The sequence below is a fragment of the Poecilia formosa genome, unplaced genomic scaffold, assembly GCF_000485575.1.
Source record: "Poecilia formosa unplaced genomic scaffold, Poecilia_formosa-5.1.2 Scaffold40, whole genome shotgun sequence".
In the NCBI taxonomy this organism is placed as follows: Eukaryota; Metazoa; Chordata; class Actinopteri; order Cyprinodontiformes; family Poeciliidae; genus Poecilia; species Poecilia formosa.
In genome coordinates this window covers 1,439,162-1,454,156 of record NW_006799979.1, presented here as the reverse complement: position 1 = coordinate 1,454,156, position 14,995 = coordinate 1,439,162, and the positions used below count along the sequence as shown (strand labels likewise).

Sequence of the window (14,995 nt, the reverse complement as noted above, 5' to 3'; positions counted from 1 at the left end):
AATAACCCTCTATTTTAGCTTTTAATATGTCATATAAATCCAATTTTCTGTGTAATCACCACATGCAATTACTGTCCAATTACTGTATAGTTTTTTCTTTCTCTCTCTCTCTTTTTTGCCAGGTGCACATATGCTGTGCTTTATATAATTATCTGTGGGCAGTAACTCATGCTTTAACTTGCTGGGCAGATTTCCTTCTGGCATTTAAATGCTCACTTAATTACACACCAGGTGCATTTTCTTATTTTGTGTACTTAGTGCACCACCCCACTGTGACAAGTGAATTTTCCTTCTGCAAAGACTAAAAACAGGATCTTTTTTGACTGGCTTTAATGTAGCAAATCAGCACTAAACGGTGTCTGAGCGAGCAGGTCGTATGTTGCCGTTATTATGTGGCGGCGCACACAACCCACGGGTGTTTTGCTGGTGTTAATGTCGGCGTTTGGGCCGCACAGATTTTTGAGGCTTTGGCCCGACGGCTGGGCCGTAAAGACAACTGCGAGGTTTGAAAGTCTTCAGTTTTTAACTTTAATCTGCAGAAGTGTACAGACGTTAACCTCCGCGACATCGCAGCACTTTCATTTTATGGTCGCTTTTGGAAACATGTAACAGCAGATGTTAACACTCATACTCGGCACTATCAGCTGAACCAATTACCCAGGGCACATGTTGGCAAGAAATGTAAGCAGAGCCAAAGTGTGGTATTTTTATACATTTTTTTTTTTTTTGCAGTTTTTAATCCTTTGTTCAGTTTAGAGTCTCTTTGTACCCTTTTTTTTTCTCCCCCCTCACTAACAGTGTTTTATCTGGTTGTCTTCCAGCTGCTGAGTCGGTGAGAACATGGTCATAAGATGAGGAGGCTGGCGACCGCAGGCTGTGGCGCTGGGTGTCGTGGTTAGCAGCTGCCGGTCCTCTGTGACCTAAACTGTGCTGCGGAATTGCCTCTGGGAATAATCGGATGAAGCGTTCAAAGGAAGAACAAAGCGGAGAGGTTTGAGCGGCAGTAGGCAAGACTTTAATCGATGCATTGCATCAGATGACCATAAAAACACCAGCTGGAGATTAATGCTGTTAACTCCCCCCGGAGCCTGAGTTTGTTTGGCTTGTTAACGGGTTTTTGAGCTCTGTGGCTGTTTTTTTTTTGTTGCTTTTTTTGTCCTTTACAACAATCTTCACACCAAGTCATGCTGACTCTGTTAAAGTCCCATCTGGTTTAGAAACACGACTAGCAAAACCTGGAGGTTGTCCACTCATTGAACTCGGTCCGTCACCGACAAAGACAAAACAAACATCTACCACCCATTTCTGTTACTTACATACCTTTCACTGTAGCAAGAGCGACAGTGTGGATTTGGCAATACAAAATAATTGTTTTGACACATTTATTGACACCTCTGCTGTTAAAAGACATCCTGTACTACTTCACAACGTTGCAGGATTTAAAAAATAATAGATTTTTGACTCTGTTCTACCTCTCTAGATTGTTCAGTGTGCTGTTCTCTGCTTGGCTCTCTTCTTTTAAAGCCACTGACACATTTTGTATAAGTGTGAGTTTTGGGAAAGTTGATTTTTGTTTTTTTTTTCTGTGTTTTGTAGGCAATTTTTATTGTTTTACTAAAAAAAAATAATGACGCTAATCAGTTTCAGGTTTCCAACCGATTTTTATTTCAAATCTGGTATTTCAGAGACGCCGTGCACTGCAAAAACACAAAATCTTGCCTAGTAATTTTGGTCTAGCTTCTAGTACAAACAACTTAGTACAGTAGAAATAACACAAAACTGACATACAGTAACTTTTCAGCATGATGTACTAGCTTGCTTTAAGTAAATGATTTATTGATTTAAAAAAAAACCATTACGAGATCCATGTTACAAGTGAAATAATTTGCCAATGGAAATAGTAGTTTCATCAATATTAAGGAATTATTTACTTATTATTTATTTATTTATTTAACAAGCTCAAATTTATTGCTGAAAAATTACTTGTTAGTTTTTTCTTATTTACTGTGATATTTGCACTAGGAAAATCTACTTGGTAAGATTTTGTGTTTTTGCAATATATACTACAACAAATATTCCTGTATTCCTGGCCCTTTTGCTGAGAAACAGCTTCACACCATCTATATCCTTTTCTTTTTTTTTTTACATGTTCATCCCTTGTTTGACACCAGACTGACCTGTTGGTGGCCAAAATGTCTGTCTTTGTCTCACCTGAACACATAATTGCAGTGAGTCTTTCTAAAGTTTCACAAACTCTGCATGTTTACCTTTGTGACGGTAGGATATAAAAAGGCTTTTCTTTTCTGGCATGGATCCAAAGCAACCAGCTGGCATGTGAGCACCTTGGTGAACCTAATAAGTTACTCCTGGCTGCAGATCAAAACCGTCTGATGTAGAGTTTGCCTTCTATTGTACATGGGATCAAATAAAGTGACAATGAGACATTTATAACCCAAACAAACAGGCTGTCCTGGGTCCCTAATTAAAAGCTCATTGAAATTCTGATCAAAAGTTAAAAGTACAATTTAAAAAAGGAAAGCTTCAGTGACATGCATTTATTGGGGATTGTTGAAAGTACTAAAAACAATTAGACAATTTTCTATGTCGGGGGATTTTGCCTATGTAATCAAAATAAAAGTTACATTTTTCTGATTTTCTCAGTGTAATTTTGCTTCAAAAGCAGAGTTTATTTTTTATAGGCTTTCATTTATTTTCACCAGAGGTGACAGACACTGTAAAAACTTGATAAAGAGGACGGCAGATGCTTCATTTTCGACCAGATAGCAATAAAAACAGGTCTGATCTGCTAAGTTTTGACCAATTGTTCAATAGTTTTTGAACAAAAGCAAATAGTTTGTAGACAGGTGACTAAATCTGACTGTACTTTTAAAATAAATGACCTCGACATCAGATAAAAGTAGCTTTCTTTGTTTTAGGACACAAATCTGTCTTGTTAGCTTGTTAGCTTTTAGCTAACAAGCTAGGAAATGTAAATATCTCTTGTGGCCATCAGATGACTTCCCTCTTTCACAAACGGACAGATCTTGAGCTTCATATCACTCAAATCATAACGTGTTTGGTCCTTTTAGACCAGCTTTTCTAGTAACTCTATTGAAAACTAGCTTATTTATGTCCTGACGTTTGAATGTAAAGCTGCACAACTCAGAGACCCAATAAGAGGACCTGTGCAGTTCAGTGTTTACACGACCCAACATGTAAGTGTTCTGTTTGTCAGTCCGTCTGTATGCTCATTTCAGACTTTGCGCTTTATTTTTGTATTTAATGCCTTTTGCAATCATTTTCCACCAATATTTAATCAAAATGAAATAAATGGTTTCCTTTAACTTATAAGCTTCATGTGTGTTATTACCATTCAGTGCGGGCCGACTACTTTTACCAGATGTAAAAAAAAAAAAAAAAGACAGAAAAGAGAGAAAACTCATTGCTGTTGTTGCAATCTGCTTTTCTCTAGAAGGAATCATTTCTCATGCAAGATGGCAATCAGCCTGAGCAGCGCAGTGCAGGAGGACGGGAAAAACACGAGCAGCTCAGCTCTTTGTTGGTGTAGTTAACACAAAGCGAAGGAGGCACGCAGCCTGCCAGCGCGTCTGTTACAGCAGAGCATGGGAGCCTGAAAGAGAGGGAAGAAACTGAACAGGAAGGAGGGTGTGTGAAAGAATCTGCAGTGAGTCAGGGTGTGAGCAACGGAGCGGTATTTTGGTCCCTATAAAGTGCGATGTGCTCCTCTTGTTTTGATCTCCGGCAAAAGTTAACCCTGACAGTGAGAAACCATCTCAAACTGAGGAAGTTCAGAACTCCGCCATGTTGTGTTCGTGTCCCTGAATGGACCGCAGTTCACTTTTTCCTCAAAGAATCTCCAACTTTTTTTTTTTACTTCATGTATTGGTTCAGTTCAGTGAACGCTGCGCTTTAAATAAACTGAGAATCATCCAGTCAGAGAGGTGACTCAGAAGTGACTGTGTTTGTGTTGAAATAGTTACCTAGCTATGCTGACAAAGCTTCAAAAATATAGGTGGGAAACATCGGCTCTTCTATTGCAAGTGTGCTGCTTCCTCTTGCTTCTGCTCTGTTTGTGTCCACAGATGCTGAGAATTATCAGTTGAAGTGATGAGTGGAAATGCCATGTTGACTACACTGTGCCAACAACTCTCAGTTTAGCACCTTTTGTAAATGAACGCAACGTGAAGAACACGCACATTGTACTTCTCATTTTTCAAGGAGAAATTACAAGTCTGAGTAAAGTATACAGTATATCTATTTTTGTTTTTTACATACCGTCTGTTACAAAAGTCCCTAATCGTCATGAACCCCTTTTAGATGAGTAATGTTTATTTTACGGATCAGACTAACTATGGATGCCGTTTAATAGTCGACACTTAATCATGTCAGACATTCAGTCACAGATCAGCTTCGAGGTCTTCGAACCCGCTTGAAAAATATTTCCCAAAGCGATGTTTGCATTTGTACATTCTTAAATCTTACTTATTATTAACATGGCCCCATTTCTAGAAATTCCTAAATTTGCACAGAAAAATGATCCAAAGTGTTCTGCTTACCCTGACAAACGCTTGTTAGACCAGAGGAGACCGCGGGTTTCCTTAAGTATCAGTTTGGTGCCCATGTCGGGTTAGTGTGTGATGAATACATCCTACACCAACATCCTGTCAACATGTAAAAGAATGTGATTTATTTCCTATTTCTTTCTAACATTTTCTTTCAAGTTTGAACGCTTTCGCAATCCAGAAAATGGTTGAGAAATAATTTTTACAAAATGATTGAGAAATCATTTTTACAAAATGATTGAGAAATCATTTTCACAATCATTTTGCAAAAATGATTTTGCAAAAATGAAAACAAATTTCACAAATGATTGTGAAATTCCGCAATCATTTCAGAAGTCTGAACGAAATCAGAAGTCTGATTCTGTGTGAACGGTTTCCAACCTCAAAGCGATCCGCATCCACAGAAGAAGAATGTAGACGTCATGCAGCAGCGCTCCGTTTACGGCAGTAAAGATGGCCGCCGCCGTCTATGGATGGATTTTAAAGTTCACCAGCAACGGGAGCCGAAACAAGACGAAGGAAACTGATAAAAAAAGAAAGTCATGCTGACAGAAACGGCCTTTAGTGGAGCAGTGACTGCAGCTACTGAAGAGAAATCTGTTTGTGTGTGGAGTCAGAGCTGAGAGTGGTGGGGTTGGGAAACCTTCACTAGAAATTACAAATGTAATTAAAATGCTCATTTCCACCCATCTGATGAGTGGAAATGAGCCTGTTAGAAAAACTCGACAGCAGGGAAACCAGTGTTTAACTGTATGCGTGTTAATATGTTGTGTGCAACATATGAATATAGTATGTAACTTTTGGCCTACGAAGACAAGTGTCAACACTGAGGAGTCATTGTAAAGTGTAGCAGCTGAGAACTTACTGAAATCTTAAAAGGTTAATTATTAAGACAATGTTCTCATTTATCTGGCCAGTCCAGATACCTGCTGCTTAGCTTGATCATTACAATCCTAATTATGATATCAGATTAAATAACATTGCAAGTAAAACTGTGGGAAAATCTCCCCAAACATCTGACCCACCTCCATGCAGACTTGATAAGGAAGAAGTTGGATTTATTGAAAACAGCTCATATTCTGTTTTCTCCCAGATAGAGATCCTCAAATCTGAGTGTTTATTTCATAAGAATAACTTAACAAAATTATTTGCTATTTTTTTTAAAATAGGTATTAGTTATGTTGTTTAGAATATTTATTTATAAATTTGCATATTTAAAAAATGTTTATATATTTTTTTTCTTTATGTGTGCTTAATATTCTTTCAATATTTTTTTTTTGTCTTGCATGTTGGAGGACACTGGAAGCTCTAAGCCGTAGCTTAGTCCGTTTTGCCTTTGGCCGGTTTTAATAGGCCTAAATGAAGAAAGCGCTCAGCTATCACTGGCTATTTTGTTCAGTTCCATGCATTTTATTTAATAATAATGGCAATAAATAACATTAAGCACAGTCAATCATTTATACGTAGTTACTGTGAGGGTGAAGCGTGACTACAGTGCAGACATAATCAAAAATGACTAACAAATGGACTATTGATGTTAGATGCTAACGTAACTGTCAAATTACAAATATTGTCCTCTGGATGAATACAATTAATCAGCTAAATAAACATTTTGAGGCCTTGAAATTTTTCTTCAGAAAAATTTTTCACAAACATAAGTTATACTATAAAGTCAGATACTCTTGGGTGCCCTCTACTGGTCTGGAGGCTGTAAGACAAGTATAATTTCTATTTTATCAGTTGTTGGGAGTTTTGAACTGGCTCGATATCACAACATCCCACGAGTAGACCAGTACGCACCTCACATCAACTTTTATTAGGCTGGGCATTCACGTTTTAACTTACCTTTTAGCATAAAAGATAAGGTCCTAAATCTAACATTTTTTTCAGTTGGATCAAATCTGAATGCGTTGATATTTGTCAGCTTTGTGTTTCTGCTCAGATCAGGATCTTGTCTCCCCAGGTGGCGGTGGAACTGGGCACAGTCTTTTCCTCCCAGGAGTGAGCAGGGAGCTGCCTTGGCCTGCAGACTTCAGAGAACTGCTCCTTATTGGCCACTCCTCGCGCTGCTGCTTGTAGAGATGAAGATTACCATCGCCAGGTGCAGTCAGTGACAATTGAGACAGCGCAAAGTGTGTGGGGAAACATTCCAGATTGATGACACTGAGCGTTGCACGCAGCAGAAACGCAGCGAGCTGCAGTCAGGGAAACATTAGAGGCATCTCTCAGAGACTTTTAAATCTCTCAGCGTCGAATAAATCTAAACTCTACATTTATGAACATATCTAATGATGGAGATAAAGGCTCTAATTTGCAACACAAACATGCAGCTTTACAAGATGCTGCACTTTACCGTTGGTTTCTCCACGGTACTTGATATTATGCCTTTAAACTAGATATTAACAGATCTTCATAAAACAAAAAGACACTGAGAAACCAACCAAGTGTCTGACCACATCAGACCTGCTAAAGCACAAAGCATGAAACAAATTAGCCTTGCACTTTGTGCAGTTTATCAGCTCAAAGGAAAAAAAAAAACATGTTAAAACTTGTGGGTAGATAAACCCTGGCAGCTGAAAGGTCAAAGCAATGAAAAGCATGGGAGGTGTTGTTGGTACTGAGGACAGAGGTCACTTGCATGTCAACTGTACTTATCTGTTCCCAACACTGTTGCTTATTTCACTTACAGCTGCTTAATTTTAGCTCAGCTATTGAATTATTTCTGCGAAGAGATGAGCCGAGTTCCTTTCATGATTTGGTCATTTGATGTTTTCATCGGAAACCAGTGATGATTTGCAGTAATGACAATAGATTTGTATAAATAAGGACAAAGGTCACGAAGCTAAAATTATGATGAGATTGGATGAGGACTAATAATTTTTAAGAACACTTTTGCTTTGTTTTGTTTTTTTCTCGCATGTTAGCCAAAACATACCTGGAGTGTTGCCTTGATTCTTTCATCCGTGTTTGAGAAATCCTTTAATCTCCATGGCAACCCATTCAGCTGTGTAAAACGCCTGAGTGGACCTAGCGCCGCTGTTCTATCAGATAGCCATACGCTGTCAGGATAGCATACATGCAGTTAGTACGCATGCCCGCACATGCGCATTAAGAAGTCCAACCGTCGGAGTTGTCAGTTCAGCATACGCAACAAGTAATGACGAAAATAAGTCATTAAATTGTTTATAATATCATATAATATGATAACTAGATAAATATACATGCGTTGTCGTACATTTAAAGCAGGGTCTAGCTGCAGCTGCAGTCAATTACAACACACACCCGTGTAAAACTCATTAACCTACTTAACCGCTAAGTCAGGATGCGTATGATGATGTACGTCATGATTCTATGTTGCTGATTAAATAAAATCATATGGTAATGACTGCATATATTTGTCTGAGCTTAGCGTAGGACTATCTGACAATGCAGGCTGATCTGACAGAACACCGCCAACTAGGTGCAGCGAGTCCTCTGAGCTGCGGTTTCCGAACGTCCATCTCACGGAGCAGCTCTCCTTCATGACTCCTCCACTCAGCTCCTTCAGCAATCAGCAAACACCTGGCGGAACTGCGCACCTGCTTAGCTCATCACATACAAGCTATGTCTTAGCGCAACGCCGGTAAAAACGTTGTGAAATGGTTAATAGAGGAGCGATGTTGTGACGACTTCCTGAAGGCGGAGTTTCAGGAAGAGCGGGAGTTTTTAAAGAGATCTCAAGGCGTTAAATGAGGAAGTACGATTTATTTTTAGTCGGATTTGATATATAGCATTTTGATAACAACCGAAGCTAACATAGTTACTTGATTATGCTAAATATGGCACCATGTCCACTGCCATGGCAGCAACATGCAGCCTTCTGAATAAAAGTTTGCTTGCATTCAGCAGCAGAGTGGTGGAGGTTGGTTCTCAACAGAGATCAAATCTCATGAGCTTAAAGGTTATGAACTCCTGTGGAGCTTAGGAAAGACCACAAGACTTGTTATTTAGACTTACTGTGGTTTTGATGATGAAGGGACACGTAGAATAAATAAAAAAAATAAAAAAAGAGATTGAAAAGATTTGCTGTAAGTTTTTGAAAATTGAATCTGCTTCATGTTTATTGTGCATTTTCTTAATTATTTGTTCCAAAAGTGTATTTTGTTTTTGTTGAATGCTCAAATGTGTTGCAGCTGGGTCACATAAACTAAAAAGGAAAATAGCTGTAGCTGTTAAATACGGAACTGACTGTGACAGAAAAAAAGAGGAGAAAATATAAACACAAAATATGTTTTCTTTATTTTAACACCGGATGGGAAATAATAGCTGCATTTGAAATAAAATAAATAAATTTAAAAAAAAATTTGACATGCTTGGCTAAGAAGTGAAAAACGGTTTGTGCTGAAAAGGTCAACCTGTAGATGTCAGACATAAAACCACAAATTTAATGTTATGAGCTTTGTGCATTTGTGCAGGTTTTCACTGCTGACTGAAACAATTCATTTCTCTGTGGGTTTGATTTTATCAGATGACCTAAACAGACACCTACCGAAAAAAGGTCGAAGCAAATGATGGTGCTTGATTTTAAAATCCTACAAACGAGGGTGTGAAGTTACCTTTCTTCTTTTCATCTGTCTTTGAATTATTGTCTCATCAAGGGGACAAGAATCAGGATATCATTTGCATTTGAGACAAAATTCAGAAAATACTTGTATAAGAGATGCTTGTGCACACAGGTTAAAACAAGTTTAAAGAACAAACCAAAAAAAAAAGGGACAAAGACATTCTTGTAATTTTAAGATTTAAGATTACAATTAAAAGGCAGTTTACCGGATGGTTTGTTGTAGAGCGAAGTAATTTTGTCAAAGTTTCAACTCGTCAATGACGTGGAGTTTTATAATAATTGCATGCATGTGCTTCAAGAAGCAAAGTGCAAATGCAAAATTCAGAACAGATCAAAAGAAATAACTCAGAAATTTACCACTTTTCATTTGCATTTTCCCCCAGACTAAATAATCGCCTGATCAAATCTTTTCAGAGACGTGTAAATCTTTTCTTGAGTGACCGCAAGAAAAAGGTCGGGCTGCTGTCTTGAAGAAGCCGCTCTCTAACTGTTCTGCCTGGTGAATCGTCTTTGGTGCAGACGGAGCGTCTCCGTCGTCATTTTTGTTTGGTCAGAGTGACGACATCTTGTAGCATTTTCCCGTTTACTTCCACTTGGTTAGCATTGGTACAGTTTAAGCTAAAAGTCTGGCATTAATAGATGAGTATAAAGGCAGTGGAAGTACGTGTTATTGTATGTCACTGAAATGTTAAGAAGAAATGCAACAGTGATGGAATTATTTTTCTGCAAAAAAAAATCTGACAGCTTTTCTGCTTGAAAACTCTTTCAACTTTCAGTAAAACTGCTATTCACTGACTTGCACTTTATGCACTTGTTTAAGATTTGTGTTTGTGGGGTTTTTTTTTTTTCTTCTTTTTTAGAGGGAGATGGGGATTTTCTTTTGTCAACTTTTCCTTTCTTTTCAGTGTTTAAGTCCTGCAAATCTTGGACTGGCCAGCAGAGCATTCTTGTGCAGGGTGGGTATTTACTAGACCCTTAGTGTCTCACTCATAAATATTTCCCTCTATTATTTTTAGTCTTGTCTGTCTCCTGTGTGGATTGATGCGTGAATCACTCCCTGCACCCTGCTGGTATTTACATTATTTATGAGCTATGATTTTTGTTGCACTTCACAAGTGTTTTTTGTTTTTTTTTTTGTCTTTTTTTTGTCTTTTGAGTGTGCAATCAGGAAATTAGTTTTGCAGAAGTCTTGAGTACAGCGAGTACAATACTTCTTGTACTTGTGACTGCATGAGCTTTTGTGTTCTGTAGAATAACTCTAAATTATTCTTTTTTTGTAAATAAAAAGATAGTTCAGAAGGTAGAGGGGAGGTTAGTTGCTAGCAGTGTTGACGGGACAAGCGTCTTCGTCAAGAGGCACAGAATGGTTTCTGCTCTGTGTAAGTTTCATTTTAGTTCTCCGTTCTCTAACTTTCAGAGATCAGCAAGCATTAACACACACCAGCTGTTCCTACCTCTTGGTTTTTCACATATCTGATTACTGTAAAAAAAAAAAAAAAAAAAAAGAAGTCAACTGTCTTTAACAGCACCACAGGCTGATTCAACACTCAAAACTGTTCATCATACTGTTTTGTTTCTGTAACTATTTGGATTTTTTTCTTTTTTTTTTCTTACAATAGTATAAGAAATAAAAACTCGATGGCTTGCTTAATTATTTTCAACCTGGTTTTGTAAACGTTCCAGCAGCAAGATTCAGCAGCACCACCTGTAAATCATGACATCTTAGAAACAGGGGGAGAAATATTGGCATGTTTTCCCTATAATGTCTGACGCTTAATCACCCAGGTGTTTTTTTTTTTTTTTTTCCACAAGTTCCCGTGATAAAACTGACTCACGGTTCACCTTTGTGTCGCCTTCTGAAGTCCGCAGCTCAGGCAGATACTCATCAAGGTGTGCTTCATGTGTGCACTGGGACCAGACCGACTGTCATGTTTGTCTGAGCAGCGGTGACTCACTCACCGCGGTGTCTTCTTATCGCTGCTCTTCTTCTGAAGAACAACTGGTAATGTTGAATGTATGCAAACCTTACAGCATGACTGTCTCATTGAAAACGTTTTTTTTTATTTTTTTTTATGGTTAATAAAAGTGCTTTACACAAAAATCATGGTAAGAATTTTGAGGTTTTAAACAGAGTCGTTTGTTTCGAGGATAATTACACATCAGGAACCCTTCTTGCTTAATAACATGTGACTTTTATTCTCTGTAGAGTTAAAATGAGTTTAGACTAACCCGGCATAAGGATTATGAGGATTATGGTGAGGTTTCAATATCCACCTATAGCCACTTACACTGTTCCCAAACTACCATTTCACTAAATGCCAACATTTCCAATTAGCACTACTTTATTATTTCAAAACCAGCGTAGAGCAGGACTTTTTAATCTTGCTGAGTTAAGTCATCAAAAGAGAAAATAAGTAAATATCAGAAGGATGATTCATTGGAAGAAGTGGTGTAATTGTGCTTTTTACAGCTACACTGAAATGTACAGCGGTAAAGTGAGGAACATTAACAGGAACGTTCCTAGTTTCTCCCAGCAGCCCGTCCCTCAAAATCCAGGATTACTGCCATCCATATAACATTTGCTGCACCAAAAACATTTTTGTTTGCACTTATTTTTGTTAGTAAGTCTTCCAGACATTGTACTATTTACACAATCGCTTACTGCACATGTTACTACAGTGTTTGAACGTGGAAAATGTAGAGAAATATTTTGCTTTTGGCTTACTTTGCTAATATATCTGGCCTGTTCACTAACAGCATGTTATCTGGAATATCTCACTGGTTTTCAAACTTAGAAACATGGCTAAACTGGGTTTGATGTCATTTCTTACTATCAGCTCTACTGTCAGGTAGGTAGCTGCTCTTCTCTTATGGAAAGTTTCTAAGGAATCAAAATCTACCAGCGTGAGCAAATCTTTTTGGTTATTTTTGTTCATTAGGTGTAAATCACAGTTACTTGTTTTTTGTTGGTTTGTAGATCAAAACAATAATATGTCCAATCATGAGTGTATCCATAAGGAAACCAAGTCACAAAAAACCTAAACAAAACTTTTAAATTTAATTGAAGTTCAATTTGTAAAATAATTTCCTTCACACAAATTATTTTTCGCTAAACACGGCCTCGTTCAATGCAACTGACCAAAGCCACATTTAGTAAAGAAGTATGCAAATGCTAACTCTCAATCTCTCAGAAAAGTAAAAAAAAAAGGCAATGCACGCTAATAGAACAGATAATTATTTTTTATTTATCTTTTGGTTCTTTCAGCACAAAATAAATCAGTTTATTAACTTTTAGTAAGCAAAACTACTAGTTAATGGCCAAATCCGTTGCATTTACATTTGCGACTAATTTCTAAAATAACTTTGAAAAAAAAAAAAACACACCTTCTGATACAAAGTATTGTCTAAATTTATAGAAACCAGATCCCAGCTTCCTAGACTGACAAACAGTTGCACTAACAAAAACCAAACACTTGAATAAACTGTTGGATAAATCCGAACAATTCATCCAAAAGTGAACTGTAGTTCTAATATATTTACGGAAGAGGAAAAAAAACAACAACAAAAAAAAAAACAAAGTCTGATATGTATACATTTAAGCAGTATTCTTTCTGTAATTTTTACACACATGAGCAGACACTTCCTTCCCGTTTTATTAAGGCGTGGGTTTGGAGAGGGAAGTCAACAGGGCAAAGAAGATCGTCGACGTCTGCGAGGGCTCAGGCATGTGTGAAACACTGAGGGAGAGAATATGCCCAGACATGTCTCAAACCAATCTTACCACACAAGCACGCGCACGCACACAAGCATACACTTAAAGCAGATATGCACAGTTATTTTTGTCTTTGTGTTCATAAACACTCAAGGACACACACACACACACACACACACAGCCAGGGCCTGTAGCTGAACACCAGCTGCACCCGCACATTTACCACCCATAATAAATCAATCCCAGCTGAGACTCTTATGTTTATGTGTTGGTTCAACCACACAAATCTCGCACTGTTGAAAATAATTGTTCTAATATTAATCGTTTTTCTTTCACTTGAATGGCTTGTGTAATGTACTGCTGTGCATTACCTTTAGCTCATAATTTGCGAGCATGAGATTAGAAAACTACAAAATCAGTTCTTATCTGGTCAGATCTGCCGTTTGCAACTGGTGCAGTTTTTCTAAACAATTGTGTAAACGGGAAGTGTGCGAAATAAAAAAAAAGGAGAAATATGGGTCAAAAAGTGACACGCGCATGAACTGTGTGCATCTCTGACGATTCCTTGCAAAGCTCTCGACCAAATGACCAGGTGGCGTTTCAGGAAAGACTTTTTAAACAGACAGACATTAATGAAGCGGCTTCTCTTCTCCAAAATGTCAAGTACAAGGCAAATCTTTCTCTTAGTTTTTTTTTTTGGAGACGTTTCACTTTTCGTCCAGTTCTGAATGTGGTTGGAGGTAACAGGGTTACAAATTGACATTAACAACAATCAAACTAATATGGCTCCAAAGGGGCCATGTCTGTTGTTTTGGGCACAAGCGGCGAGGTTTGAAAAGAATGTGCTGAGTAGGCAAGTTAAGGACGCAGGCTTCTGTCAGATTTGATCAATGAAAGAGACTGTTTGGTGAAATATACCTGTCCTATTCGCTCAGTAATGTTTTTAGGGCCTTAAAGTGCAAGTTGAGTCTGGGTGATTTTGGGGCATCACAGCATAGAATTATTTAAAGATCAGTCTGAGTAAACGAGTCTTCTTACAAGAGCCAACAAGTGGTGACCGTTTCCAAACCTTGTGTAATATTTCCAGGGTGAGCCACTGTCTGCTCAAGCTAATCAAATAAAAACAGCGATCTTGCCAAGTTTAATGTTCACATTAAGTGTCAACACAGTGAAGACATTTACTGACTGATTCCTAATCAAACAATTTGCTGTTGTACATCTTAAAGTGTGAAGCATTACTTCACCCCAGACGATTAAAAAAAAAAAAAGACTTCCATGACAGTGGGCGGGGCCAAGAGTCACACAGGGGCGTGGCCAAGTGAACACAGTGTTGCAAGGTCGTCTGTAGGCAGGTCACCGACAGTCTTAACAGAGGAGACACTTTCCACTCCTTGTCGACGTCGAAAATAAATCACACAGTTTCAAAGCTGAGCAGCACTATCAATCATCGCTCTCCACGTTTGCTAGTCCAACTCCTGGCTGAGTGATGCAGTTACACCCAGCTGTGCTGCTGTAACCAAGAGTAAAATTCAACTGCATATCCTCCGGCTGACCTAATGAGGTCAGCACTGAGAAGGTTTGAGGCAGAATATTTTAGAACTAAACAAATGTACTTAAAAATGTCAACATTTGTACAGAAACATGAAGATGGAATCCTTAATAATTAGTTTATCAGCAAAAGTAATAAAAAGAAAAAGGAAGGAGGGTTGAATCACACTGAAGGAAAGTAAAAATGGAACAAAATTGTGAAATGTAAAGGTCAGAATATTTTTACAGTGACCAAAAAGAATCATATCCTGGATACAATCAGCTTCCTCCACATGGTGAATAGATTTCGCCTTAGATGGTGCGAACCTCCAACCTCCATCGTCATGGCGGAAATCAGGGCGGAGCATCAGCTCTTCTTCACTTGAAGGCGGTTGTTAGAGCATCTCTGGATGCGTCCCCGTCTCTTTTCTTTTCAGGGTTTCAAGGAACGTCATACGGTGGCCGACCCGAGACATCCTGAACAGTCGAGATGAATCATTCTTTTCTGAAAGCACTTTGGGATCCCTCACAATTGGCGAACGTGGCTCATCTCTGACACACAGCAGGAAG

The 14,995-nt window shown here is 38.3% G+C and overlaps 1 long non-coding RNA gene across 1 annotated transcript in view; it reads left to right on the top strand.

Moving 5' to 3' along the window:
- LOC103137405 (uncharacterized) overlaps positions 1-1,603 on the top strand; it is a 106,922-nt gene extending 105,319 nt beyond the window's left edge. The window contains exon 5 of the long non-coding RNA XR_001661975.1: positions 1,242-1,603. This is a non-coding gene — a long non-coding RNA (uncharacterized LOC103137405). The remainder of the gene's footprint in view (positions 1-1,241) is intronic.
- Positions 1,604-14,995: the final 13,392 nt, after the last annotated feature.